General features: G+C 36.3%; 2 long non-coding RNA genes and 1 pseudogene across 3 annotated transcripts in view; 2 read left to right on the forward strand and 1 right to left on the reverse strand.

Annotated features, from left to right (window-relative positions):
* Positions 1 to 27,425, reverse strand: LOC309500562 (annotated as a pseudogene). The gene is made up of 2 exons (XR_014211738.1): positions 27,266 to 27,425; positions 1 to 2,260 (listed from the first exon to the last, which is right to left on the reverse strand). The product of XR_014211738.1 is annotated as an uncharacterized misc_RNA (transcript).
* The window catches only part of LOC309503405, a 311,403-nt gene that overhangs the window by 7,163 nt on the left and 276,787 nt on the right, over positions 1 to 27,453 (forward strand). The window lies entirely within an intron of this gene.
* Positions 9,635 to 11,024, forward strand: LOC309505751. The gene is made up of 3 exons (XR_014208570.1): positions 9,635 to 9,720; positions 9,850 to 9,952; positions 10,393 to 11,024. It is a non-coding gene; the product is annotated as an uncharacterized lncRNA (long non-coding RNA).

Below are 27,453 nucleotides of genomic sequence, written 5' to 3' on the forward strand. Positions count from 1 at the left end.
CAGCAAGGGTTAACAGTGCACAGTATGTTCTTGCAAACTTTACATATTGTTCCCTTATACTTACACAGAAGTACTTTATAGGTACACTATAATTACCAAAAGTTCCGCTGTAAATTCATTTTAATTACGCAGTATTGCGGGCTGTAATCTACAGCATTACCAAATACTCACAAATATACAACCATGTTGAATTTCAGCCCATAAAAATGCAAACACTAAAAATACAATTCATTAAAATGCAATCCCCGGTGTAAATGCAATGTGTATATTTTTTTACGTTTTTTTAATTTTTTTTTATAAGACATTTGCCATTATTTTTCTTCCATAAGTAACTATAATAATAAAAAGAAGCATTAATGTTTTTTGTTTTTGTTTTGTTTTTCTCTCAGAATTATTACATCATGACACATCTGTCTGGTTTATTTTTCAGTTTTTCAACTTCTTTTAGTAGTTCTTTTATTTCCTCTCCTTTCTGGACCTGCAGATGTTGATAGAGTTTTTCCAGTAGTTCATGTTGTTTCTGACGTTCTTCCAGCATCAGTTTGAGCTCCTGAACGTGCTGCTCATTTCTCTCTCTGAAATCATTCAGTTCTTCTGCTTTTTTTCTGGCTTCATCTTCATGTTTCTTCTTTATGACTTTTATTTTCTCTTCATATTCCTTTTTCATTTCATTTCTCTCTTTCTCTTCTCTTTCTTTTCTCTTCATCTCTTCTGTTTCTCTTCTCTTGATCTCCTTTTCTCGCTCTCGTTTCAGATCTTCTGTTATTTTATTCCATTTCTTTTTCTCTGCTTCTCGTCTCTCATCATCTGCTTGTTTTATTCTCTCCCACTCCTCTTTTCTCTCTCGCTCCAGTCTTTCATAATATCTTCCCATTTCAGTTTTCTTTTCTTCATATTCTCTCTCATTTTCTTCTCTTTTTCTTCTCTGTTTCTCTCTCTCCTCCTCTATCTTCTGTCTTTTTTCTTCTCTCTCTTTTTCAAATCTCTTTTCCATTTTCTCCAGTTCTTCTTTTCTCTCAGTTGATCCTTGTGTTTCTCTTTTCTCTTTCTTTCTTCTTCCTTTCGTTCTCTCATTTGTTGTTTCTTTTCATTCTCCCATTCTTTCTGTTGTTGTTTAATTTCCTCTTGAATCTCTTTTCTGTCATTTTCAGCCTCTTTTATTTGTTTTTCCCATTTCCGTCTTTCTTTTTCTTCTTGTTTGATCCGCTTTGTTTCCTCCGAATCTTTCTTTTTTATTTCTTTTTCCTGTTTTATTCGTAATTCTGATATAATACGTTCTTGTTCATTTTTCATCTTTTCTTGATCTTGTCTGTATTTCTCTTCTCTCTTTCTATCTTCTTCTTCTCTGTCCTTTTGCTGTTTTTCATACTGTAATCTCTGATGTTCAGTCTCTTTTTTCATTTCTTCTATTTTTTTATGATATTCAGCTCTTAGTTGTACTTCATCTTCTAATCGTTTCTGGTTTTCAGTCTCTCGTTTCTCCTGTTCTTCTTTTTCTTTCTCACACTCTTTTCTGAGATTTTCCTCTTTTTCTCTCAGCTGATTCTGCATTTTCATTCTCTCCTCATCTGCTCTTTTTTTTTCTTCCTCAAGTCTCTTTATCATATTTTCCATTTCCATCTCATATTTGGCTTTTAATGTCTCATGTTGATTCTGAATTTCTCTTTCTCTTTCTTTCAGTATTTCCTCCATTTTCTTTTTAATAGACATCTCTGCCTCCTCAAACATGCTGTTAGTGAAGTAGCGTCCCTGATTACCATTTTTCACTTCTTCTATCATGTTTAACAGTTTGAGTTTTGTCTTGTTTTTCTCTGTTATTGAAAACCAGGAATCTGCTTCCACAATCTCTGATCAGTTTCTTAAGTTCTGTATTGTTTCCTCTTTCCACATAATCTTCTATGGACACATTCTCAAGTTCGTCTCCTCTAGTGAACAGAACGATGCTGAACTGAGCAGCTTTTGAACCAAAGATATTCCTTTGGTCCAGGTGACAACAGTGAAACACATTTCATTATTTCTTCCACCGCTTGATCATTTGAAAGTTCAGTGTCAAAGAGTCCTGGAGTATCAACAACAGCTACTGATCGACCATCAACTTCACCAACTCCCTTCGTACAAACGGTCGTCACTGAATCCATGCTTGGTTGACTTACAAACTCATTTCTTCTCAGAATAGTGTTTCCAGTTGCACTCTTTCCATTTCCTGTCCTCCCGATCAGCACAATCCTCAAAAACTTCAAATAATCCAAACATTCAGCACCTGAAATAATGTATGTGTGTATTAATATCATTAAAAGTTATCATTAATTCACACATTCATTCTTGTTTAACCAACACAAAATAGGTGTCATTTTAAAGTTTAGAAACTTCATAGCAAAAACTCCAGTGTTAAATTAACTCTGCTGGGAGAATAATGAGATCTCCCCAGCTAACAGACTTTTGTTATAAGAACATTCTCCAAATATTCAGTGTTGGTTCTGGGAACGTAAAAAATGTCCAGTTTTCTTGACGTTAGAGGAACATGTTTTAATGTTCCTCAAATGTTCTTTCAACTTAATTTTGATTTAAAATTCAACATTCTAGGAACGTTCATTTGTAACATTCCAAGAACATAAAAATGTCCAGTTCCTTTTCGAGAACGGTCACTTCGTATTGCGTAAGAGCCTGTGAAGAGCCGATTGGATGGATGGTCTCGCCCGGGCGCCAGCAGGCCCCCCCGTCACAAACCAGCGCCTTTCTTCCCTAAGGTACACAAAGAGCTCATGAAGTCATGGCGCGTCCCTTACTCAGCGTTCTTTTCGAAGAACAAGGACGCGCTGACCCATGCCTGTCCCAGTTGCCCCCTCTATGCATTCCCTCCTGTCTCGATGATCCCTCAGGTCATCGAGCGGATCAGGAAGAGCAGGAGCAATGTCCTTCTAATAGCTCCCCTCTGGAAGACCCAGGTATGGTTCCCAGAGCTGGCACAGATGCTGAGCACAGCCCCCTGGCCGATACCTCTGAGGAAAGACCTCCTCACACAGGCGAACGGGACGGTTTGGCACCCCTGCCCAGACTTGTGGGCCCTTCATGTGTGGCCCCTCAACGGGTATCCGGGGACCACACAGAGAGAGTCCTAAACACTATCACTGAAGCTAGAGCACTGTCTACACTGTAAAAAATCCAACTTGCAAATTGTTGACTCAGTTTAAAAATGTAAGTTGAGTGGGCAAATTTTTGACTGCAATGTTGAGTTTACTTATGAAAACTATTTAACTGCAAGTTAGGGCTGGGCGATTTAAATCGCGATATTGTTATGCGCATCTCGTCAGTAAAGCCGGTTCCTTGATTAGTAGTAAATCGCCATCACCTGCTTTCAGATGGAGCGGCATTTACTACAAAGAGCCGTAGTTAACTGACAAGCTGAGCCAAATCGCATTAATATCGCGGACGTATCGCCAGCGATATTTAATGTGATATGGCTCAGCTTGTCAGTTAACTACGGCTCTTTGTACACAGCAAAAACTCCAGTGTTAAATTAACACTCCTGGGAGTGTATGAGTCCACACTCAAGAATGTTTAAGTTAATGAGATAATTAAGTGATTAATTTAGTGATGATTGAACATTATTGAAGACACCTGATGTTAACAAGCAGAATCACTGAAGGTGTAATTAGATGCAAATTGTAAGCCACCGTTATGGCGATCAATGGTTGCTTTAGTTGGACTCTTGACCCATAGATTATTAACTTTAGATTTTGTTTGGCTGTTGTATCTGAGTTATAACTGCCAGTTGAACACAGATAAAAAAAGTGATCTAATGGTGTTGGTTATATTATGACAATCATCATTTGAACTTGATCACTGAACTCATTAAAATCCTTCTTTCTGACTTCGATTTATGTTGTTGGTTACAGCATAACTGTGATTCTGCATAAATGGCCAGAATTGTTGATATAATATAAAGGATTTCTTAAAAGTTGTTTAAAAACAAGAAATCATTCATTTAGGCACACACAGATGTCAAGATTCAGTCTATGCATCTCAACAATGGTGAGGAGCAGAATATTCAATTAGGAAAAGTAAATTACATAGACAATTCAGATCATAATTTATTCATACCGCAATGCATGATGGGAGCCATTAATGAGTTGTGATTGGTGGCAGCCACTGCAACATGCTTTATTATTGTCACCATTGTTGAGATTCACAGGTTGATTATTGATGTCTGTGTTTTAAATGAATTTATCTGAATGTCTTTTGATCAGAACAATGTTTATTAAATATTTTGAAATATAAGTAAAGTACTGATAATCAGGCTGAAGAATCACAAAACTGCTGCTAACAAGTTTAACCAAACTACCTCAATAAGCTTCATTTTTCAGATCACAGCATGATTATGTCAAAACATAACCAACACTATAAGATAACGTTTTACTTTGTTCATTTAACTGTTATAAATCAATAACAGCAGACAAACAACAGTAAATATTAAAGTAAACATATAATGGTCTAGAGCCCAACTAAAGCAAACACCCATCACCTTAATGGTAACTTACAATTTGTGATTTTCTCCTTCAGTGATTCTGCTTGTTAACATCAGGTGTCTTCAATAATGCTCAATCATCACTAAATTAATCACTTAATTATCTCATCAGCCCTGAATGCCGCTCCATCTGAAAGCAGGTGATGGTGATTTACTACTAATCAAGGAACCGGCTTTACTGACGAGATGCGCTTAACAATATCGCGATTTAAATCGCCCAGCCCTACTGCAAGTGTACTACTATTTTGTCCAATGAACACAAACAATTAAGTTGAGAAAACTTAATATTTTGATTTCATAGTTCGAACGTTTAACTTCCCGTCATCGCGCATGCGCAGTCTGTCTCGCTGTACATTACTCGGGGTTTCCTCCTTCAACCAAGCTATCGAAGGGACTGGATTTCATCTGATTGCGGTAAGTTTTCTTTAAGCTTTATACATGAAAATAGGCTATAAATTGCACACATAATATGTTGATAAAATATAGTATTGTGTTAAAAGATATATTTTGTGGTGACGATAAGTTTCTATTGTTAGAGATTATCCACGTAGCACATTGCTACTAACGTGCTAACGTTAAGTTACCCAGACTAACATTAGAGTGAGGAAACATGCTTGAATGAGAAAAGAAGGACAAGGACGTGCATGGTGTTTAAAAGATGTTAAAAATGTTAAGCTCAGTAAGTCGTGAATAAAGACTTAAATGAGGTGCTTGCGCTGATTGAGAGACAGAATGCTGCTTCTCTCGGGACAGAATCTGAGTGCGAATTCAGCTATCTTTCGTGGCGTATTGCGATTTAATAGTGACATACACATACAATTATGTCAATAACAAAAAAACAAAATAAAAAAAGTATTCAAGTAAACACGGTCGGCAATGTCTTAAGTGAACATAACCAATTTGGTGAAACCTAGATGTTTCAGTATTAGATCCATGAGCTCTTAAAGTGACCGCAGTCCGCTCAATTTAATTTCAAGTTTATTTGTCACGTATACAAATTTCAGTTACAATTTGTACATGCTTAGGTTGAGGCTCAGGGATTCTACAGTAGTGCAATGTAATTAAATACAGTACAATTTAGAGGAACAATTTAATAATATTGGCCTATATATGCAAAACTAATGTGTTATGTTAAAAATATGTATGTTAACTTTGCATATTAAATAATAGAATGGGTATGTATATAGAAAGGAGTCACTTGCGCTTCAGCCTGGTTGGTGCTCACGGAACAGGACGCAAAAATCAAGAGAGGAAACCCAAGGTCTAGCTAGGACCAAGGAACAGGACCGGAGCACACAAAGTTTTAAATAATAATTTATTATTGGTACAAAACGACTAACGTTTCGACGCCCATGCGTCTTCTTCAGAGTCAAATAATCAATGGCAACAATGTACAGATTTTAAAGAATCAAAAATTCAAATCATTGGCCACAGGCCTAGATGGGTGTGGTACATCAATTAATCAATCAATACAAACAATCAGGTGTAGACCCAAGAGAAAAAAAAAAAATATATATATATATATATACACACACACACACACACACACACACACATATATATATATATATATATATATATATATATATATATATATATATATATATATATATATATATATATATATATATATATATATATATATATTAGGGCTGGGCGATTTAAATCGCGATATTGTTATGCGCATCTCGTCAGTAAAGCCGGTTCCTTGATTAGTAGTAAATCACCATCACCTGCTTTCAGATGGAGCGGCATTTACTACAAAGAGCCGTAGTTAACTGACAAGCTGAGCCAAATCACATCAATATCGCGGACGTATCGCCAGCGATATTTAATGCGATATGGCTCAGCTTGTCAGTTAACTACGGCTCTTTGTACACAGCAAAACCTCCAGTGTTAAATTAACACTCCTGGGAGTGTATGAGTCCACACTCAAGAGTGTTTAAGTTAATGAGATAACTAAGTGATTAATTTAGTGATGATTGAACATTATTGAAGACACCTGATGTTAACAAGCAGAATCACTGAAGGAGAAAATCTCAAATTGTAAGCCACCGTTATGACGATCAATGGTTGCTTTAGTTGGACTCTTGACCCATATATTATTAACTTCAGATTTTGTTTGGCTGTTGTATCTGAGTTAAAACTGCCAGTTGAACAAAGAATAAAAAGTGATCTGATGGTGTTGGTTATACTATGGCAATCATCATTTGAACTAGATCACTGAACTCATTAATCTCCTTCTTTCTGACTTCGATTTATGTTGTTGGTTACAGCATAACTGTGAATCTGCATAAATGGCCAGAATTTTTGATATAATATTAAAGATTTCTTAAAAGTTGTTTAAAAAAAAATCATTATTTTAGGCACACACAGATGTCAAGATTCAGTCTATGCATCTCAACAATGGTGAGGAGCATAATATTCAATTAGGAAAAGTAAATTACATAGACAATTCAGATCATAATTTATTCATACCGCAATGCACGATGGGAGCCATTAATGAGTTGTGATTGGTGGCAGCCACTGCAACATGCTTTATTATTGTCACCATTGTTGAGATTCACAGGCTGATTATTGATGTCTGTGTTTTAAATGATTATGTTTGAACGTCTTTTTGATCAGAACAATGTTTATTAAATATTTAGAATTATAAGTAAAGAACTGATAATCATAGGCTGAAGAATCACTAAACTGCTGCCAACAAGTTAAACCAATCTATCTTAATATGTTTCATTTTTCAGATCACAGCATGATTATGTCAAAACAAAACCAACACTATAAGATAACATTTTACTTTGTTCATTTAACTGTTATAAGTCAATAACAGCAGACAAACAACAACAAATATTAAAGTAAACATATAATGGTCTAGAGCCCAACTAAAGCAAACACCCATCACCTTAATGGTAACTTACAATTTGTGATTTTCTCCTTCAGTGATTCTGCTTGTTAACATCAGGTGTCTTCAATAATGCTCAATCATCACTAAATTAATCACTTAATTATCTCATCAGCCCTAAATGCCGCTCCATCTGAAAGCAGGTGATGGCGATTTACTACTAATCAAGGAACTGGCTTTACTGACGAGATGCGCATAACAATATCGCGATTTAAATCGCCCAGCCCTAATATATATATATATATATATATATATATATATATATATACATATATATATACACATATACATACACATATACATATACATATACATATACATATACATATACATATACATATACATACACAGCAAAAACTCCAGTGTTAAATTAACACTCCTGGGAGTACATATGAGACCACACTTGTAGAGTAAAGTGTTAAAATATGAGTGTTAAATTAACACTCAAGAGTGTTAAAGTTAATGAGATAATTAAGTGATTAATTTAGTGATGATTGATCATTATTGAAGACAACTGATGTTAACAAGCAGAATCACTGAAGGTGAAAATCTCAAATTGTAAGCCACCGTTATGGTGATTATTGTTTGCTTTAGTTGGGCTCTTGACCTTTACATGTTTACTTTAAATTTTGCTTGTCTGCTGTTGTTGATTTATAACAGTCAGATGAACAAAGAAAAAATGTGATCTGATGGTGTTGGTTATGTTTTGACATAATCATGTTGTGATCTGAAAAACTAAAATTATTGAGATAGTTTGGATTTGTTAATTACAGCAGCTCTGTGATTTTACAGCATATGATTTTCAGTATTTTTCATGTAATCCAAAATATTTAATAAACATTGTTCTGATCAAAAGACTTTCAAATTAATTAATTTATTTAGAAACACAGACATCAATAATCAGCCTGTGAATCTCAACAATGGTGACAATAATAAAGCATGTTGCAGTGGCTGCCACCAATCACAACTCATTAATGGCTCCCATCATGCATTGCGGTATGAATAAATTATGATCTGAATTGTCTATGTAATTTACTTTTCCTAATTGAATATTCTGCTCGTCACCATTGTTGAGATGCATAGACTGAATCTTGATGTCTGTGTGTGCCTAAAAGAAAGATTTTTTTTTTCAAAACAACTTTTAAGAAATCCTTTGTATTATATCTAAAATTCTGGATATTTATGCAGAATCACAGTTATACTGTAACCAACAACATAAATCTAGGTCAGAAATATGAGTTCAGTGATCAAGATCAAATGATGATTGTCATAATATAACCAACACCATCAGATCACTTTTTTTTTCTTTGTTCATCTGGCAGTTATAACTCAGATACAATAACCAAACAAAATCTAAAGTTAATAATATAAGGGTCAAGAGCCCAACTAAAGCAAACATTAATCGCCATAACGGTGGCTTACAATTTGTGATTTTCTCCATCAGGTGTCTTCAATAATGATCAATCATCACTAAATTAATCACTTAATTATCTCATTAACTTTAACACTCTTGAGTGTTAATTTAACACTCATATTTTAACACTTTACACTCTACAAGTGTGGTCTCATATGTACTCCCAGGAGTGTTAATTTAACATTGGAGTTTTTGCTGTGTACACACATACACATACATATACATAATAAATAAAATGAAACTAAATAAACTAATTTGATAAACAATTAAATAAAAAAAAGGTTTCATGTTTTAAAGTGAATAGGATACAAATATTGTATCCTTAAACAAATATTAGGCTACAAAAGACAAAATGGCTCACTGCTCTTATAATAACTTTTGTATCTTTAATATCTGTAATATTTAATAAATACAGTGAAAACTATGCATTGATTCTTTTTCACATTTGATTATTCAATTTCTTTATTATTTTTACTACATGTTAAATTAACCTACTGTAACTGATTTTTTTGTTGTTGTTTTGTTTAATAAAATTATGTATATCTTTGTTCTGTTGTATTTGTCCTTTTTAGACTAAAGAACATCAGTACAGTGACAAGATCCTTTGATGTCCTAAAACAGTGGCCTTTATTTTTGAAAAGATCAGGTGAGTTGAATTGAATTTACTTGTGTTGGTCTACACTTAATTCTTACTGTTTCAACAATGTTTTTTTTTTTTTCAGGGTCTCTGCTCTCTGCTGAGTATTACAGGATCACACAAACTGATCCGAAGAGCACCTTTTTCTCTTGGTTAAATTAATACACATCTAGTCGTACAAAGCAAGTGGTGGAGCGTATGGAGATGAGATGAAGATCCTCCTAGACCAACTTGATCATCAAGTAATTATTTTGCATGTGATCATATCTCTCTGGTCAAAGGCTGAATGGTGCCATCTCTTTTTCAAGGTAATTCCCATGCTTCTCTTTGTATATAACTTGTTCCATTTGTTTTTTTTTTCTGTCTTTCAGACACAGAAACTCCAATGTGCTTCCTCAAAGAAAGTCTACAACTCTTAAAGGTCTGCCTTTGTTTATGAGGGAAAAGTCTGGAAACATTCTGAAGACTTGCCTGGTAAGAAGATCATCAGCATATACACTCACACCTGATATATTTCACCTATTTACCAGATGCTGTTAAGAGATAGGTTTTGTGTGATATACAAAACTTACAATCAACAGACAAAGTCATGGTAAAAATTACTTTATTAAATAATCGTAGTTGAAACTTTCTCAGTGATCAGTTTGACTTCACCTGATAGCACAAATTCAACAAGTTGTTATTTTATCAAAGCAAAGACAGTCAAAAATTACTGTTTCACAACACTGTCTGGAGACATTCCCTCTGATATCTAACCTGTTAAAACAATACAGTGCACAATCATAAGGTTAAACATGACCGTGTTTCAAGTGAAGTTACACGAGCAGACCTTTAGGAACACTCTGGTCTAACATAATTCAATAAAATAAAATAAAAATGACCCTAATTTTATGCTGATTTATTTTCTACTGCAGGACACAGAGCCAGAAGACATTCACAAGGGGAGAAGATGAGGATCTTAACTATCGTTGAAGATGATGTTGCCACTCAAACCCAAATATAAGGTGCCTCTCTGTAGTACTACACTCAAAAAAATTTTTTGTCTAAAAATAAGATTTATGTATTTGAATTGCACAACAAATTTCCATGCATTTGGATTACATAGTTTTAACATAAACCAATCAATAATCTGAATGTGATTCATATTTTTAAGTCATATCTAAATGAAACAGATAAGATTTATGTAATTGTATTAATAAACTGAATGTGATTTATATTTGTCAGTCGTATGTAAATGAAACAGATAAGATTTATGTAATAGTACACAGAAAAACGCCCATGTTAAATTAACACTGCTCAGTGTTCATATGTGTGCACACTACAGAGGTAAAGCGGTCTTGAAGTTAATGAGATAATTAACTGATGATTGAGCATTAATTATGAACACCTGCTGTTAACAAGCAGAATCACTGAAGGAAGAGAAACACAAGAACTGACTTCAGCCACAGCCTTAGATTGACATCAACTGAAGAGAAAAGAAGACATGAAATCTGTGAAGATCTCAGCAGAGGAGGATTAAACAACTCCACAAACAGCATTACCAGCTTCACTTACATTTTACATTTACATTTATTCATTTAGCTGACGCTTTTTATCCAAAGCGACTTACAATTGCTATATATGTCAGAGGTCGCACGCCTCTGGAGCAACTAGGGGTTAAGTGTCTTGCTCAGGGACACATTGGTGTCTCACAGTGGATTCGAACCCGGGTCTCTCACACCAAAGGCATGTGTCTTATCCATTGCGCCACCACCACCACTTATTACTAACCAGACTGACTTTATTTCATTTCCGTTTGAATGAAAACAATAGGTGTATTTTTAAGTCACGGTGGTTAGCGTTTGCTTTAGTTGGACTCTTGACCCTTGACTCTTTAATATAAAAATTATCTGGCTGCTATAATTATGTGTTTATAAAACACGTTTTTTGCAGCAAAAAAGCCAAGAGAAAAAGAGATCAGGGGCCTGTTTCAGAAAGGAGGTTAAGTGAAAACTCTGAGTATGTTAACCCTGAAATGAGGAAAACTCTGAGTTTTCTGTTTCAGAATGGGAGGTATGTTAAACCTGAGAAAGCAGAGTGAGTCAAGCCCGTTTCTGAAAGAGAGGTAACTTATACTCAGTTACCATTGTAGATTTAAGAATCTTGCTTTCCCCTGTTGTTTAATTTCATGGAAACAGACACCAGTGATTTTGCCAAGAGATCTCTTATTTATTTGGGTTATAAAACATAGGAGGAAGAGACAATGGACCAAGCTAAGATCTTAATTCAGCTTCTCAGTCACCTTCTCTACATTTCCATCTCTTCCTGATTTTTCGGACAAACAGGGCTTGGTTTTTATATCCCTGACCAAGGAAAAAACTACATCACCATAGGAACACATACATTCAGCAGAAACCAACATATGGTTTCCATTAACGTTGGAATGTAGTCCCCTTATGCTATGCATATACATTTCAGTCCAGCAGCAGCACACACTCAAGTCCAAAGTCTCCCAAAGTCTCTCCCACATATTCACAAAATACAATGAGTACAAATAATTATGAATGTATATAAAAAGTATAAAAGAGATACATAATACTACTGATTATGAATATTAATAAAAAGTAATAATAATACTAAAAACAACAGTAAATGATGAAATTTGAGTCTTCAGTCCCTCCACTGGAACTACGGCCGTCAGTTCCACACCATCATTCCCAGGTTGCGACCCTATAGAAGTGATAGTGAGGAGGAAAAGCAGACCAAGAAATAGAATAGAAGACAGAAGAATAGAAACAGAAAAGAAGAAAAACAAAACAAAACAAAGAACAAAATAACAAAGAACCCCAACCATGTTATGTCCCCGTACTATGTGTTAATTTAACATCTATGTGTAAGCATTTAAAAATGAACCCCAATCATCTAAGAAAAGAAAAGCTAATAATTCTTCCGCCAGTGCCTTGACTCGTTAATTACTTAACTCCTCAAGTTCCTGGCCAAAACAACAAACTAAAATAAACGTTGATCTTGAAGGATTCTATCCCTCGGGGTTGAAAATCAATAGGCGGGTGTTCATTGTTTGTGAGGTTGTGTTTTGTAAGTAGTGTAGAATGTGTAAAATCTCTTATTTCACACAGAATTTCCCATTCTTGGATCTATCAATATGTCTCGTATTGAGAATAACTTACAACCATCTCTAATCAATGTCAATGGACTTGATTCCTGAAATGGAAGCAGAGAAATAATTAAACATCACTTCTTTATTCCCAATCTTTAAAGCTAATGGATGAACAGTGCTCAGTATCAGGCCATAAGCCGTCATTATCATTTTGTTCATTCACTAAGCAAGGTTTAACTTGTGACCAATGATACCATCTATCTGTTCCTACACCCTTCCCTTTAAGGCAAACACTTGTATCGGTTGTTAAGAGTATCTCATATGGTCCCTCCCATCTAGGCTCTAAACCTTTCCTAGCAATGCGTTTGACCATAACAAAACTGCCTAACTCAGGAATGTGTGGAATATCAGTAGTGGTATGTTTTTCATCCCATTGCTGTTGAGCTTCTCGCACTTTCTTATTATTGTCTTTGGTAGCTTTGTCCAGCATTGTTAGATAGCGTCGTAACTTCTCTTGGAACAAAGTAGAATCTCCTCCCGTTCCCGCAGGTGGCGGAGCATCAGGAGGTAGGACCATTGCTCTTCCAGTCATCAGTTCAAAAGGAGTTAGTCCTGTTACTCTGTTTGGAGTTGCTCTCAAGTTCCACAGAATAGCAGGTAATAACTTATGCCAACCTTGGCCAGTTTGCAGAATGGCTTTGGTAAGAGCGGTTTTCAACGATCTGTTCATTCGTTCTACCATGCCTGAGCTTTCCGGATGGTACGGAATGTGAAACTTCTGTTTGATCCCCATCAATTTCATTGCTTCCTTCATCAGTTTTCCAGTGAAGTGAGTTCCATTGTCAGAATCAACTTCATATGGAAGACCCCAGCGAGGAAAAACTTCTTCCACCATTACTCGTGCTGCCGCTTCAGCTGTGCAAGTTCTCGTAGGGAATGCTTCCACCCACCTAGTAAATCTGTCCATGATTACTAGAATGTATTGGTACCCTCCACTGGGTGATAAAGGTCCTGTGAAATCGATTTGGAGGTGTGTCCATGGACCTGTTGGTCTGGGTGCATGTGACATTCGCACCTTTACAGATTTTCCCACATTTGCTTTCATGCAAATTAAGCATCTTCTACAGTAATCATCAATGTCTCTCATCATTCGTGGCCACCACCACGTCTCGCTGATTTGAGCTTTCATTGCTTTTGCTCCAGCATGCACTTTTCCATGATACAGCTGCATTAGTTCTCTTCTTGTTCCAATCGGCATCACCACTTGTCCGGTTGGAATTCTCCAGATGCCTTGATCATCCTCTTTCGCTCCTGCTTTTATCCATTGTTCTTTCTCTTCATCTGTCTCTATTTGATATGACAGAAGATGATGCTCAGGATTATCTTTGCTGTTTTCCTGTACCATGGTAACAGGAGTAAGAGGTAGTAAAGCTGCTTCTCTAGCTGCTGCATCTGCTGCCGCGTTTCCTTGACTTTCTTTGGACTTGTCTGATTGATGTGATTTTACTTTGATCACGGCTGCTTCTCTTGGTAAGTGACATGCTGCAATCAAGCAACGAATTATGGAAGCGTGTTGTATTTCGCTCCCGCTACTAGTGATAAGTCCACGTCTTTTCCACAGAGCAAGATAGTCATGGACCACGCCAAAAGCATAACGACTATCTGTGTAGATGTTGACTCGATCTCCTTCTGATAGTTCAAAAGCTTCCGTAAGTGCTGTGAGCTCAGCTACTTGTGCTGAAAATTGCCCAGGAAGAGCTCCTTTCTTCACAACAGTTCCATCAGCTTCCACTACAGCCCATCCAGTATGTCGTTTTCCATCAACGTAATAACTGGATCCATCAACCCATAACTCTTTATCTGGATTTTCAAGAGGGATTGGATTAACAGGACCATGGCTTTCCTCTTCTACTTGTTTTTCACACTCATGTGGTGTTCCCTCATGTGGTTCTAGCATCATTGTTGCAGGGTTAAGGGATGTGTCTCTGATTATTTCCACTCTCAAATCCTTGTTCAACAAAGTTGCTTCCCATTTTGCTCTTCTTGCGTCAGTTATGGTCTTGATGTTTGTGTTGTTCAACAACGTCACTATACTGTGTGGAGTGTGAAGTATGATGGTTTGTGCTCCTATCAAATTTTCCACAGCATCCACTGCCCATGTGGCACCATCGAGAGCTTGTATACATCGTGGTTGACCAATCATTGTGACAGGAATCTTTGTGGAAAAGTATCCAACAGGTCTGTATCGATCACCTGGTTTTTGACACAGTACTGCTGAGTAGGTCTCATTTCCCACCCTGGTCCACAAATGGAATGGCAATCGTCCATCGGGAAGTCCCAAGGCTGGGGCTGATGTCAGTTTCTCTTTCATAGATATAAATGCTTCCTCAGCTTCTGGTGTCCAGGTTATCTGCTCCACTCCAGGCTTTCCTCCCTTGTACAAGTCGATGAGAGGACTAGTGATGCTGGCAAAATCAGGTATATACTGGCGACAGTAGTTGAAAAGTCCCATCACCTTCCGTATTCCTGTAACTGTTAGAGGTTTTGGAAGTTGCCGTAATGCCTCTACACGCTCTGTTGTCATTCTCCTTCCCTCGACAGATATTTCTTGGCCCAAGTAGATAACCTTGGTTTTGGCCAACTGTGCTTTGTCGGGGTTGACTTTGAATCCTCCTTTCCTAAGGGCTTGTAGGACAACATTCAGAGCAAATATATGGCTGTTTTCATCTGGGCTTGCAATCAACAAGTCATCAACATATTGGATGCAAACACTCCCTGAACTCTCAATTTCAGCTTTTCGCTCTGTTAAGAACTGATCCAAAGTTCTATGGAATACCACAGGAGATAAATTTAGCCCCTGTGGGAGTCGGTTCCAGACAAACTGTTTTGCCCCCACTGTGAAGGCCAATTTCTCTTGAGATCTTTCGTCAATAGGTATAGACCAGAAAGCCGACAGTACATCTAATACTGTGAAAATTCTTGCGTTTCCTGGAATATCATTCAGAATGGTGGCTGGATTGGCCACAATAGGATGCGGTTTTGGTGTTACACTGTTAAGTCTTGTGTAATCGATGGTTAATCTCCATGAGTTATCCGATTTCTTGACAGGCCATACAGGACTATTAGTGGTTGATGAAGATTGTCTGATGATTCCTTCAGCTTCCAAGTCTGCCACTATCTCTTCCACAGCTTGTCTTGCTTCAGGTCGGATAGGGTATTGTTTATGAGGGGCATGTATCGGTCCCTCAATAACAACGGGATCAATGTTGGCTTTACCGCAATCCAATTTGTGTTTAGCCCAAACATCTGGATATAAACTACACAGAAGTCCCCACACACCGTCTTTTCCCCAATCTCTGATAATTGGTTTTGCTGTACCAACAGACGTTAAATTACATGTGCGATCTTCGTGTGGTATTATCCCAGCTGTTGTAGCGATTTGACGACTGTCAGTAAATATGATCATGTTCAACAATGGAAGAATGTCCATGCCAATAAGGCTTCCTTGTGAATTCGGACCCACCCAGAAAGATGTCCATAAGACTTCATCTTCATGTATTTGCAAAGGGACTTGTATACTTTTGCGAAATTTAGTGATACCTCCTCCAACTCCTTCAACTTCCATAGTTTCATCTGTTGTAGGTAGGTTCAAATCTGTTATTGAAATCGCCGCTCCTGTGTCGAGCAACACGTCACATGGGTGGCCCCCTATTAATGCATTAACGAAAAGGCGATTGTCTCTTTTCTTACTAATACAGGGGGCCGCTAATTCCTATTGCGGACGCATAATTTCCTCAATGAGCTGACGGACTTGAGCTTCAGTAAACATTTTCCCTTGAGAGGTTTCATCATTTTTTTTCGCACTGACTTGTTTAAATGATGGACCTTGACCTTCTGCTCCACCTCCTTTAGCCCAACAATCTTTTATTGAGTGGCCACGCTTTCCACAGTTGGTGCAGAAAATCATCCTCTTCTTTGTGTCCATGTTGTATTGAGCTGTTGCCACTCCTCTTCGATTTGGCTTGTTTCCTTCTTCCTTGTTTGATCTCATAGCCATCTCTAAGCGCCCAGCCCATTGTAAAATCTGATCATATGTCTCACCTGGATTGACTCCAAGTGATAAGGCTTGTTGGTATTTTGTACTAAGTCCATCCACAAGTGTGTCAGTGAACTGTACATCATCTCTGTCAGGTTGTTTCTTAGCACAGAGAGCCCATCTCTCGTAAGCATTCCACTTACGCAGAGCATATTCATCTGGAGATTCATCATCCTTTTGCTTAATCAATGTCACTAATGTGAAAGGAATTTTTCCACTGCCCAAGATTTCTTGGATTTCTTTTCGAAACACATCTAATGCTTGCCAAAGACACAGGGGTCGCCCCTGGTCATCAACCCACAAATTTATCCATTGGGCTGTGGTTATCGAAGCTGGCAAGCGTTCCCATCTGTCTCTTGGGATTTTAGCTTTCACAATGGTGTGTATGTCTTTTAATGTCATTTGATGTGCTTCAACCAGAGAATCTAATTCTCGCCAAAACTCCGTGTTTGGATCTTGTCTCTTCAGAGGAGGCAAGGCTGTGAGAATGGCTTGACGTTCTCCTGGTGTGAATGGTCTCTCTTCTGTCATCATTTCAGATTGTAAGTCTTCCCTTTTAACAACAGGTGAAGAAAATTCAGGACCGATCTTGTCAACTGTGATCATGTCGTCATCTCTTGTCTCATCATCCCAGTCAGATCCATAATTACGAGCTGGTGTACATTGCAACATGTCTCTGTTTGGCTGGGCTGATTTAGATCTTGTTATTACTGGAGCTGCTTGTGCAGATGCAATGTACATCTTGTCAACTGGACCTCCATTTGATCTCGAAGGTTGAGACTGTGTCACAGGTTTAGATGAACTTGTATATTGTTCAGGCAAAGCTGGATAGATTGGTTTATAAGGAGGAGGCGTTACTGTGGTTGCGGATTTCACTGGTAGTTGTGAATATTTCCTTTCCGCTTCAGTTATTATATTTGTCCAATCTGGATCAAACAAATCATCATTGGTTGTATTTTCTCCATCTGAACATTTAATAGACATGATTTTGTTCAACTTATTAAATGCTTCAATTTGAGGCTTCATTGCTTCAGCAAGTGGAACTGGACCGCCATTTATATCACAACAAATTCCACCTTGCTTTACAATCCAATGAGCTGCCAGTATTGGAAATGCTTGTGATTTTATCTTGTCTTTTTGAGACTCGAACCAGTGTAACTGTGCATCCATATTTGCATTTATGTCAAGTCCTTTTTTCAAAAGCTTAGCTTGTTTCTTGTTCTTTCTTTCAAGGTACCAAGCCGAAATTGTTCTGCTGTTACAGTCACTTTCTGCCATCTTGCAAAGTTACTTTGTGCTGCTCAGAACAGCAGGGATGTGTGTGTCTGTGAGTGTGTTTCTCTAAGGGTGGGGCTATGGTACTCTGCTTCTCTCTCGCTCTCTCTGTATATTATGTGTGTGCGCTCAGAACTGCAAGCCTATGTATGTGTGTGTATGCATATGTGCATGTATGTATGTGTGTGTGTGTGTGTGTGTCAGAGGCTACCCTTCTTCTCTCTCTCTCCCTCCCTTCTCCAAACTACAGTATATGTGTGTGTGAAGGTATGGAGCAAATTCTGAAGGGAGGGGCTGCCTCACTCTTTCTCCCTTCACAGAACAAAAGAAAATTTTATAGAAAAGTTAACTTCAATGTTTTTCTGTATTTTGTTTAGGTTCCAGTTAACTCAAAACAATTTTTTTTTTTAATTTTTTAAAAATATTTGTGGATTTTCTCTCAGATTAATTTCTTTTTTTTCTTTTTCCTTTTTTTTTTTTTCTTTAAGCTTACTCGGATCAGTATCCTCAAACATTAGAACAGCTTTACGGTCAAAGTTGGAATGCACGCGATCCTAACTATTTTAACTCGTATTACTCCAGCGTGTTAACGTTTTAGAGTTTTTCCCTGCCATCGTTTTAAACAGACTCGCCACACTTAACCGCTCATGTCAATCGAGCTTTGCTTGTGTTTCACCTCCTCGCCTCGAGTACGAATCTTCCGTGTGTTGGATATATTTTAGAGATTACTCTGCCATCGTTTTAAACAGTCTCGCCATATTATCCAACCACCAATCAGTGACAACCAGCAAATAATAGTTTTACCGTCTTACAGCTAATTCTCCCAAATTTTTGACTAGATGGTCTTTTTTCTAAAAAAGATCCTTCTCAATCCCAGCATATCAAATAACTTTAGAGGTTTACTTTTCAGAGAACTTAAATAAGCCAAATTAAATTGAATTATTTTAATTTTTTTATTATACTATGTTTTATATTCTTTGGCAAAACCACAGGCTCCTTAAACAACACAGTTCTTTTTAGCAGTTACAGTCATTGTCTCTAATCATCAGGCAGACTTAGAACTTTTATATAAAGGAAAAAGTCTTACCTTGAGACATTATTTCTGGATATACTATCCTGTTCGTGACGCCAAATTGTAGATTTAAGAATCTTGCTTTCCCCTGTTGTTTAATTTCATGGAAACAGACACCAGTGATTTTGCCAAGAGATCTCTTATTTATTTGGGTTATAAAACATAGGAGGAAGAGACAATGGACCAAGCTAAGATCTTAATTCAGCTTCTCAGTCACCTTCTCTACATTTCCATCTCTTCCTGATTTTTCGGACAAACAGGGCTTGGTTTTTATATCCCTGACCAAGGAAAAAACTACATCACCATAGGAACACATACATTCAGCAGAAACCAACATATGGTTTCCATTAACGTTGGAATGTAGTCCCCTTATGCTATGCATATACATTTCAGTCCAGCAGCAGCACACACTCAAGTCCAAAGTCTCCCAAAGTCTCTCCCACATATTCACAAAATACAATGAGTACAAATAATTATGAATGTATATAAAAAGTATAAAAGAGATACATAATACTACTGATTATGAATATTAATAAAAAGTAATAATAATACTAAAAACAACAGTAAATGATGAAATTTGAGTCTTCACCATGGTAACTTACTCTGTGAACCTAACCTGGTCGGGAGCAGGTTTTCTTCAGTAAACCCAGAGTTTATATCGGTCTCCTCCCCTTTTTTAAAGAGGAAGTGGTGTTTAAACACTTCATTCATTCTTTCAGTACATTTTTATTAATAAAATTAATCTTTTATTAATAAATAAAATATTGCTATTTTTACTGCAGTTTTTTTCTTTTTCTTTTTTTTATAAGATGAAGTCTATATAACTCCTTAACTGGCAACTGAAAATACAGAAGTAGATTAGAGTTACATCATGTAGTTCTGAACAAATTCTACAGAATTAAACTGTGGCATTTACTGGAAATCACTGAACTGTGTTCATCTGTGCACCAGAAGTTGATGGACCGTCCTCCTGCTGTTCTTCCACACTCTTGAGGGAGAGATAAGAATACCTGTTTATACTTAGATTTAAACTTAGATTATCCACATAAAAATGTGCAAAAATGTGAAGGTGTAGATTGTTTGATGTGTAGACACATAATATTAACATTACCTCTGTAGGCCTCTCTGTGGCAGCAGAAACTCTTTATCCCCATGTGATGAGCATTTGGTTGAGTACACTTTATAACACTATTTGTCATAATGTCTGGTGCATTGATAGGCTACTTACAACTGCCTGGGGTTCTGTTGGGACAGGAGGCTCCAAAAGACAGATATTACCATCAGAATATGTTGGGACCAACAAAAAACCCAACCCAAAGTAAAATAAATGGAAATATCAAAAATAGCCTATATAAAAAATAACACATGTAAACCTCTTACATTTTGTGAAGGCCCTTGGATCTTCGGGAGTGACTGGCTCTGAAGTCCCTCCAGGAATTCCCTCAGCCAAAAATGCTGCTGCACTGCTAGACACTGGATGCTTTAGTTATTTAATATGTTAAATGTAAAGTCAGGTTGCCTACACCTATGATATGCTCAAGCCTTACCTAATTGAATTATGTTTTTATATTTAATTTTCAGCTGCTGCCATGTTCTTTTAATGCCTGCAGGATTGCACCTACATGAAAATTAAAATTAGGTTTAATAACATACTGTTCTTCCAGTTTCACCTCTGATATTATAACAGTTGGGTAAGTTACTCTAACATAGTTATTCTACAAATGACATCTTCAACAGTGTAATTAGATTAATGTAATAATGACTATCTTTAGAAAGCATTGGTCTACTTATTACTAAATCCCATATCAACCTCAACCACTTGAACAATACAAGGAGAGACAAGAAACTGCACTTTTAATGCTTTCAAATAAACAAAATACAGTTGCATGAATTATTCTTGAATTGACCAAAGTGTGTAGAGGGAGAAGGTTACATTAAAAATATACCTTTTAAAAATGTATGTTAAATATACAGAATTGTTCTATAGTCTAATGCAATTACATCAGATTTTACTTTAAATTACAGAAGAATTAAGAGTAATCCCTTTAATTAAATTACAGTATTAATGTTCTAATACTGTAAAATTACAGTAATAATGTTCGTAGGCCTACTGGTGAGAAATATGAAGACCTCTTTTTGTCTGGCACTGTTGCCATGGTGACTCATAATATCTGTGCTCCATTGATAATGGCTTTTTATAGTTGTGGTGCACGCGCTTAACTCAGAGTAGGTCAACTCAGAGTTGATTGAACTAACTAATTTCAGCTGTTCTGTAACCGAAAACTCAGAGTTTCCCATCTCAGGGTAAGTCAACTCAGAGTTCAAGTTTTAACTCAGAGTTGGTTGAACCTCCTTTCTGAAACAGGCCCCAGGTGATGTTGGCTGTTTATTGATGATGATGACAAAGTCATCATCATGTAATTGCCTGATTCGCTGATCCTGTTCAGTGTCTCATGCTTTGATTATATAGGACTTGGTTTTTTTTATTTTGTTTTATCCATAACAGAAGCCATTTGATTTTACAGCATGAAATCTATCAAACAATATACTTTTTTTTTTTTTTTATAGTTAGTGCCCAAAAACCTTTCATCTATGGCAATACTTAAACTCACACAGACATCAAGAAACAGCATATGAATCTCAACAATGGTGACAAAAGCTACACAAATCCTGATGCATAATTGATTAATGCCGCAATGCATGCTGGGAGATATGGGTGAGTTTTGATTGGTTGTACCCAGCATGCACTGCAGCATGAAGCATTTCATTGATTGTCACCATTGTTGAGAGTCATACACTGATTCTTGATGTCCAAGTAATAATGTAGAAAGTTTAATGTACCAAATGTTTTTAAAATTCTTTATATTATTTGATTAACTGTTGGATCTAATGCTGGCAGGTCACACAGCTACTATAACAATTAAATCAAAATCACATAACCCCAATAATTAAAGCATTAGACACTGAAAAAGATAAGTGATTCAGGCCACAATATGATGATTACACCTTCATCAATAAACAGCCAACATCACCTGATCTCATGTTCTCTTGGCTTTTTCGCTGCAACTAATGTGTTTTATAGACACATAATTATAGCAACCAGGAAAAAATTACATTACAGAGTCAAGGGTCAAGAGTCAAACTAAAGCAAACGCTAACCACCATCATGGTGACTTTAAAATATAACTATTGATTTCATTCAAACGGAAATGAAATAAAGTCAGTCTGGTTAGTAATAAGTGAAGCTGGTAATGCTGTTTGTGGAGTTGTTTAATCCTCCTCTGCTGAGATCTTCACAGATTTAATGTCTTCTTTTCTCTTCAGTTGATTTCATCTAAGGCTGTGTCTGAAGTCAGTTGTAGTTCTTGTGTTTCTCTTTCCTTCAGTGATTCTGCTTGTTAACAGCAGGTGTTCATAATTAATGCTCAATCATCAGTTAATTATCTCATTAACTTCAAGACTGCTTTAACTCTGTAGTGTGCACACATATGAACACCGAGCAGTGTTAATTTAACATGGGCGTTTTTCTGTGTACTATTACATAAATCTTACCTGTTTCATTTACATACGACTGACAAATATAAATCACATTCAGTTTATTAATACAATTACATAAATCTTATCTGTTTCATTTAGATATGACTTAAAAATATGAATCACATTCAGATTATTGATTGGTTTATGTTAAAACTATGTAATCCAAATGCATGGAAATTTGTTATGCAATTCAAATACATAAATCTTATTTTTAGACAAATTTTTTTTTTGAGTGTATAAGAGCAGATTGGGCCAGATAATGTGCAAGACCTTTGCCACAGTTGTTACTCTCCTCTTTGGCTTGATTTATGGCCCCAATGTTAACTATCCTAAAGTATTAAAATACACCAGTAGTAACTGGTGGTTAAGAAAAAAATTGTTTAGTTTGTTTAGAAAAAAAAAAAACTTTTATTTATCTTGACCTAAAGTGCTCCGCAAGGCTGATTTATTTTGCATAGTCCTTCACAAGATTGTCCAAGTAGCTGCAATCCATATGGATAATTGTAAGGTTGAGCATTTATTTATTCCAGTTTGTACTCTAATTTTGTGCTTTTTTTAAAAATTTTTTTTTTTTTTTTTTATATAAATCTTGAAGAGTGGAATAGAACTTCATCACCTTAAAATATGTGTACCTAATGCAAATAGAAAATGTGTTGTTTTGCAGAATATTTGTCAATAAATAAGTTCTGTAATGATAGCAATGTCTTTTGTATTGTGTTGTATTTACAGTGTGGTTTACTCCCTGCATTTGGATTCTTAATGTGAAGGCTATACAAGTATCTGGGTGAGATATTTGAAAAAGTCGAATTAACTTAAAAAAGTAAAAAATTGAATCAACTTAAAAAAGTAAAGCAACCAGCTGCAAAGCTTTTTTGAGTTTACTCAACTTCAGGACTGTAGTTGTGCTTACTCGTTTCTTTGAGTTGGACAGGTAGTTGGATGAACTTCGACCACTGAAGTTGAGTAAACTCAAAAATGCTTTGCAGCTGGTTGCTTTACTTTTTAAAGTTTACTCAACTTTTAATTTTTTTTAAAGTGTACTAGACGATTATATACTCTTAAGAGGGTGGTCTTCGCCAGCTGGTGCCTTTTCATGTGAGGTGTCAGTGGTTCTTTCGTTTCTTCAAGAGCTTTTGGACGTGGGACGCACACCCTCCACGCTCAAGGTATATGTGGCAGCCATTGCAGCCTACCACACTCCTGTGGCTGATCAATCACTAGGCAGAAACGACCTCATTGTTCATTTTCTTATAGGGGCCAGGAGGATGAACCCTCCTCTGCCTCCTTCTATACCAGCATGGGACCTTTCCACGGTTCTTGGAGCCCTGAAAGGCCCACCATTTGAGCCGCTTCAGTCGGCTGAACTAAAGCCACTATCGCTAAAGACTGCTGTTCTGCTGGCATTGGCATCAGTTAAGCAAGTAGGTGATTTGCAGGTGCTCTCCATGAGCCCTTCCTGCATGGAGTTTGGGGTCGGTGATTCCAGAGTCACCCTCAGACCGAGACACGGCTATGTGCCCAAGGTGCTCTCGACGCCGTTCAGAGCACAGGTCGTCACATTAGCATAAAAATGTCCAGATTCCTGAATATTAATAGAATGTTATTGAAAGGTTAGTGTGATGTTCCTGAAACATTCTTTCAATCATTCAAACACCTGCTGTGAACAAGCACTGAATGAAAGAGAAATAAGAACACAAACTACAACTTTATTCAGACACAGCCTTAGATGAACTGAAGATAAAAGACATTAACTCTCTCAAGATCTGATCAAACAACTACACAAACAGCATTACCATCACTTATTACTAACCAGACTGACTTTATTTATGTCAGACGTCTACAGAAGCTCTTATTGAGAATTAACAGAGGTTTAGATGTTCAAGTCTTATTGAAAATGTTTTGTTTGAGGTCACCATCATGGAGATCAGTGTTTGCTTTAGTTGGGCTCTTGACCTTTGACTTTAACTCAGTTTGTGCTTTATCAGCAATTACAGGTTTTTTTGGAGAACATTTCTGCATTGGTAATTTTTAATCAGTTGTAGTGGTGGAAAGTTTGATTCTTTTCGGAGACTCGTTCATTTTCAGTTCGTTCACCAAAATGATTCGTTCAGACTCGTTCACTGATTCGTTCAGTGATAATTTCTTCATATTAGATATATACTGCAGCAGGAGGCGAAAAAGAGTGTATTTTATGTTATGTTTTAATGAACGTATTTACTTGTTACAAAAAAAAGTGATTTGGCTTTGTTAAAATGTGTGCCTTATTTACTAAATTAATAACATAAGTCTAAATAAGTGGTTCAGATGACCAAACCAAGGTTTTCTTGCATAATATTAACATTTTAATTATTTAGTCAGACATACACATTCATAAATCTGGGATTATATTAAACGTTGATGTTCTGTATGTTGAATATGAATATAAACAATTATATGTGCACACCTATAACTGCGCTTTGAATGAGATTAAATCACATGCTAAATGACCGATCTACCCAGTACTCTCATTCACGAACGAAAGTACCAGTTCAATTCGTTCACGAACGAGATCTCTCCCTCTCGTTCAGACTCAAAACAGAGCGATCTCAGCAGTGATAGGCAAATTCGTTCAGTAGATCCAACCAAATACATGCCCCTTCACAGCCCAAACTGAAATGCTATTTGCTGACGTTATGAGACCTATAATACTGTCATATTTTTTTGGTTTGTTTTAGTTTTTAGAGAAGTGCATACATGAATAAAACGTAATGAATTCATTTTGATAATACAAAATGAACACAAGTAGTCAAGTAAATTGTTCAAAGTGCAAAATACCACAAAACTAAGACTAAAACACACAACCAAAATATAAGAAAAGCAGGTAACGAGAAGTGTAAATTTAAATCAAGTAAACAGTCAAGTGCGCCCCCCCTTAACTCAAACCAAGTAAAAAATGACGATGTTCATTTGTCTTTGTTATATTTAACCAATATATTGCGTTATTAACCTGTTTTCATTACAATGGTAAAGTGTAAATTTGATTATTTGATGCAAACATGCTAACTACACAAACCTAGCTCTATCGGTTCGCCATCATTATCGTTCAAACAACTGGTTATTTTCGTTCATGAACGACATACCAGTTCGTTCAACTCGTACACAAACGATAAGATCTCTCTCTCGTTCAGACCTATGGTTCAGACTCAAAAGCAACTCGGTCAGTCAGTGAAGGGCGTATTCGTTCACTACATCCAACAAATCACATGCTCCGTCACATCTCATACTCGAAGGCTATTGGCTCGAGGTTCATTCTTTGACAGGTTGAAAACACCGGTTCACTGAGCTGCGCATGCGCTGCTAATAGCGCCGCGCTGCTGTGGAGGGAGGGATTTCAGTGAACGAGAAATATGAGTCAATTGATTACGTGAACGAGAACGATTCGTTCACCTAAAGGATTCGTTCAAAAAGAACGATTCGTTCACGAACGTAACATCACTAATCAGTTGTTTAATCAGATCTTGAGAGAGTTAATGTCTTTTATCTTCAGTTCAAGGCTGTGTCTGAATAAAGTTGTAGTTTGTGTTACTCTTTCGAAAGATGATTGAAAGATTTTTTCAGGAACATCACACTAACCTTTAAATAACATTTATAGTAACATTCAGGAACCTGGACATTTTTATGTTCTTGGAATGTTACAAATGAACGTTCCTAGAATGTTGAATTTTAAATAAAAATTAAGTTGAAAGAACGTTTGGGGAACATTATACCTTTTAAAACATGTTCCTCTTACGTCAAGAAAACTGGACATTTTTTTACGTTTTACGTTCCCAGAACCAACACTGAATATTTGGAGAATGTTCTTATAACAAAAATCTGTTAGCTGGGCAAGTGCTGTTACTTTTGATTTCTTTGAGATATCAACACAAAATGTGCTTCAGATGCAGTTGACATTGTGAACAAGTCCAAACTTGGTTTTATGACCTGTCATATATACTTTCTAATAGTCAAGCATGAATAATAACAAAATGAATCAATAAATTGCATCACATGTTCTGGAGTTTTCTCAGCAGTGATGTAACATAAGAACCTCCAAACATGATTAAAATGTATTTAACGGTTGAATAGCAGAATTCTGTTAAGTCTATTCAGATATTATATATCTATTAAAATACTTTGTTTGCATCGATAGAACGATGGTCTGCTCCATTTTTAATGTTCCAATTATAACCTACATGAGAGAATTATTTTCAGAGAAAATGAAAAATGTTTTGTCTGCAGTCACAAGATTCACATGCAGGTTTTGGAACTTAAACTTAAAAAGCATGAACTTAAAGACTTTCTTTATCATTGGTGATCAATAGGATCCTTCTTCAGGTTTATTGTAATTAATTCTAGGCAAAATTATTTAATTTTTTTTCAATAAAGTTAAAGTATCCTAAAACTTTACATGTGTTTTGCTTACAGATTTGACCAATTCCTGGAAATGACTCAAAAGAGTGATTCATTCATGAATCATGAAGTGAATCTAGTTCTGATTCTACATTAACAACAGTATTACAGGGCTGACAACATGATTGCTCATGATTGCTGGAATATTGTAAAGGAAAAGTGTGTAGGCTACATTCTTATAAAGCTAATTATACATAAGCTAATATAAAAAAAAAAAAAAATATATATATATATATATATATATATATATATATATATATATATATATAAAAAAACACTAACCTTCTAACTGAGTATTCTGCTTTAACTCTTTATTTTCATTCTCCATTCTCTTCAGTTCTTCTATATATTTATCCTCTGTTTCATGTCTGACTCTGTTTTTTTGAGCTTTCACATACATCTGAAGTGAATAGGGTTCGATATTCATGTTCTCTATATAATCCAGTAGTTCTGGGATCTGGCTTGGGTGT

The sequence above is a fragment of the Leuciscus leuciscus genome, assembly GCF_965113295.1.
Source record: "Leuciscus leuciscus genome assembly, chromosome: 1".
Lineage (NCBI taxonomy): Eukaryota > Metazoa > Chordata > Actinopteri > Cypriniformes > Leuciscidae > Leuciscus > Leuciscus leuciscus.